Source organism: Bos indicus, chromosome 6 (genome assembly GCF_029378745.1).
Source record: "Bos indicus isolate NIAB-ARS_2022 breed Sahiwal x Tharparkar chromosome 6, NIAB-ARS_B.indTharparkar_mat_pri_1.0, whole genome shotgun sequence".
In the NCBI taxonomy this organism is placed as follows: domain Eukaryota; kingdom Metazoa; phylum Chordata; class Mammalia; order Artiodactyla; family Bovidae; genus Bos; species Bos indicus.
The window spans coordinates 102,842,574-102,846,476 of record NC_091765.1 but is presented as its reverse complement, the minus strand read 5'-3'; the positions used below and the strand labels follow the sequence as shown (position 1 = coordinate 102,846,476).

The 3,903-nt window shown below is 40.9% G+C and overlaps 1 non-coding gene across 1 annotated transcript; it reads left to right on the top strand.

Annotated features, from left to right (window-relative positions):
- The first annotated feature begins 3,533 nt into the window (after nucleotides 1-3,533).
- LOC139183761 (U6 spliceosomal RNA) lies at nucleotides 3,534-3,640 on the top strand. The gene has a single exon (XR_011567378.1). It is a non-coding gene; the product is annotated as a U6 spliceosomal RNA (small nuclear RNA).
- Nucleotides 3,641-3,903: the final 263 nt, after the last annotated feature.

The window sequence follows — 3,903 nt, the reverse complement described above, 5'->3', positions numbered from 1 at the left end:
GTTGTTAGTATTAGAAGCACTACATTTATTGTCATTTTCTCAGTATTCCCAAGGACAACAGATGTTTAAACATGAAAACCTAAGGTAAATTGTTTATGTAAAATGCATCCATAACAGAATTAGAATAAATTTAAAGGAATTTAAAGGCAAATAAAATTATAAAATTAATTTTTAATATTTATGGAAGCTATCAGATTCACACGTTTTCTTTGCAGTAACCCTCTGGTCATATTTCTGTGGGGTGTCCTTAGTAGCTGTGTGCTTCTCGTCCCAACTCTTCATTCAGTGATATCACACCTGTAGCATGAAACCTGCCATTGAGGGAGTATTTACAGAAGAAGTGTATTTACAGTATTTACAGGATAAGGGAAAAATCCAAAAAGTCAGATTTTGGAACCCTCCCATCCTGGGAGAGCTAGCTGTTAAACATTTACCATCTCATGGCCGAACTTAGCATTTGCTAAGTTTACTATATGGAAATATATAGTAAGAGGTATTTTACAAACCTGTTAGGAATTGTGGGAAACTTGAGCCATAAGTTCAAGAACAACTAAGCAAGTAGGAAAAAATGAAGCAGTTATTATCTCTGCTGCTGTTTAGTCTCTAAGTCATGTCTGACTCTTTGGCGACCCCCTGGACTGTAGCCCACCCGGCTCCTTCTGTCCATGAGATTTCCCAGGCAAGAATACTAGAGTGGGTTGCCACTTACTTCTCCAGGGGATATTCCTGACCCAGGGATCAAACCCAAGTCTCCTGCATTGGCAGGTGGATTCTTTACCACTGAGCCATGAGGGAGGCCTAATTATTATCTCTAGGAAAAGCAAGACATATAAATATACTATAACTGTAATACATTATCTGACTCAGCTAGGGGCCAAATCTTACATAATCATTATAATGAAAGCACTGAGGACTTCCCTGCTGGTCCAGTGACTAAGACTCTGTGCTCCCAATGCAGGGGGCCTGCATTCCATCCCTGGTCAGGGAGCGAGATCCCACGTGACACAACTAAGGGTTCAAATGCCGCCACTAAAGATCCCTCATGCCACAGTAAAGACGCAGTGCAGCCAAATAAATAAATGAAGATTTGTTTAAAAACGAAGCACTGTGTGCATGCTAAGTCGCTTCAGTCATGTCCAACGCTGTGCACCCATGAACTGCGGCCTTCCAGGTTCCTCTGTCTATGGGATTTCCCAGGCAAGAATACTGAAGTGGGTTCCCCTGCCCTCCTCCAGGGGATCTGCCCATCCCAGGGATGGAACCCCCATCTGCCTGAGTCTCTTGCATTGCATTATTTACAACTAGCGCCACCTGGGAAGCTCCAGGTCTCCGCATTGCAGGCAGATTCTTTACCATCTGAGGCACCAGGGAAGCTGAAAGCACTGAATATGGATTTAACCAAAACTAGAATATAAATTTTTTGGAGGAAGAAAAGAGGGAAGGAGCTCTGTGTAAGGGAACTAAGATCTTCACCTGTTGCATTGGAAGTGGTTGACAGGCATGGGAATGTCCCCCTCTCGGACCTCTAGATGCAGGGAGCATGTCTACCCAGTGGGTCTAGTCGCTGCACTTTGAAATTGACCACTATAGCTATGTGGAGATCACTCTTCCCATGGGCTGCTTCCAGCCAATGACTGGGAGATAGGGCATCCCTCCAAAGGGTGACTGTGACTCGAGGACTCCTCATTGACCTTGCTGGCCTTTCCTTAGGGCTGCTCTGTGATCTAAAGCGACTCTACCCCATCTTCTGCCCTTCCGTGTCTCTTGACTTAGTAAGATCTGCAGGCAGTCTAACAGCATCTCCCAAGCTTCTCCCAGGTCCCTTTCCATTTTTCCTCACAGGCATGTTCTGGAATAAAATTTTCTCTTTTGTGTCTGCCTCTTGGAGGGTCTGAACTAACACAGAAGTCAATTAATAATACCTAAAATGAATGAATCTAATGATTATAGATATATGTATTTCTTGAAATACACATGTAAATATCAGAAGAAGTAGCTAAGAACAGTAGAAGTGCTGAAGGGCATATATTTTTAACTCTTTAGCACTACTTGACTTTTTAATATGTGCTTATATTAACTATTTTTTAACTTTATTTTATATTAGAGTATAGTTGGTTAATAATGCTGTGATAGTTTCAGGTGTATAACAAAGTGATTCAGTTATGTGTATACATGTATCTATTCTTTTTTCAAAGTCTTTTCCCATTTAGGTTTATATTAACTATTTTGGGGCTCCCCTAGTGGCTCACATGATAAAGAATCTATCTGCAATGCAGGAGACCCAGATTCAATCCCTGGGTCAGGAATATCCCCTGGAGAAGGAAATGGCAACCCACTTCAGTATTCTTGCCTGGAGAATTCCATGGACAGAGGGGCCTGGCAGGCTGCAGTCCATGGGCTTGCAAAGTGTCGGACACAACTGGGTAACTAAGCACATAAAACTATTTTTAAGTAAGTTGTCTAAAAGTTAAAGGCCACTGCTCTAGATATTGGTTGCTGTTGATTGTTAAGGGGAAACAAAACTTCATCTACACTTTATCATCTGTTTTTCTAGCAATGACTCCTTTCACTTTCTTTTTTAATTCAACAAACTCCTAGCAAACAGCTCCTCCCAGAGGGAGCAAAATGATCTGCCATCTAAGTGCCCACTCCGGGATGAAAGTGCTAGTGACCATGCCCTTGAGTTATTTTTTCCACATTTAATATATGTGAAAGAATAATTTTTAGAAATGTCATTTTTCTTTTCTTGTCTTCTCCTCACTTCAGGTAGCAAAGCCCTCATTATGAGTTTGGCTTGGGGATTTTTGCAAATGCCATCAAATTTGTATAAACCTACTAGAACTAGAACACCTTTTCACATAAAAATGACAGTTTACTGAAACACTGTATTTTATTATCCCAACACAGCAATAAGACCATTCACCATCTTCATGATTGGTTCAGTTATGTCTGACTCTTTTCGACCCCATGGACTGCAGCACACCAGGCTGTCCATCACCAACTCCTGGAGTTTGCTCAACCTCATGTCCATTGAGTCAGTGATGCCATCCAATGATCTCATCCTCTGTCATCCCCTTCTCCTGCTGTATAGCAAAGTGAATCTGCCACATGTATACATATCATCTTCATGATCATTAGGGAGGATTTTCCCATGTTGTGCTCATCTTTATGAAAATGTCACCTAATCCTAAATCCTTTTCATTTTTCACTGAAAAATGTAGTGGGAAATTCTAGTTAAACGGATAGATTAAAACATAAATTTACCACCATTCCCTCTCATAACTCCTCTAGAATGGCAATGAAGGAAACTTTAAAAGATGTAAAGTCAGGGAAAAAAAAAAAAAAAGATGTAAAGTCACAGGGTAAAAAAAGATTGCAACAGAGAAGAGAATACACAAAGCAGATGGATGAGTGATAAGTAACAGCAGAACAGAGAATCCTGAAACCTCACCCTCAGAGGGCTAAACCTGAAAGAAATAAACTGACATTTGCATCTGACTTTTGAGGAAATTAAAGTAAAACAAGCAAGCACAGGGCTCGCTTCATTAGCACATATACTAAAATTGGAATGATACAGAAAAATTTTGTATGGCCCCTGCACAAGGATGACACTCAAATTTGTGAAGCATTTCATATTTTTTGGATTTGAAGATTGGGACTGACCTATATACACTCAGTTCAGTTCAGTCGCTCCGTCATGTCCAACTCTTTGCGACCCCATGAACCGCAGCTACTGTGTAAAAAGCAGATAACGTATAAGAACCTACTGTATAGCACAAGGAATTCTACTCAATGCCCTGGGTGGCCTTCCTTCCTAAATGGGAAGGCAATCAAGGAAGAGGGGATGTATGTACACATATGGCTGATTCACTTTGCTATACAGCAGAAACTAACACAACATTG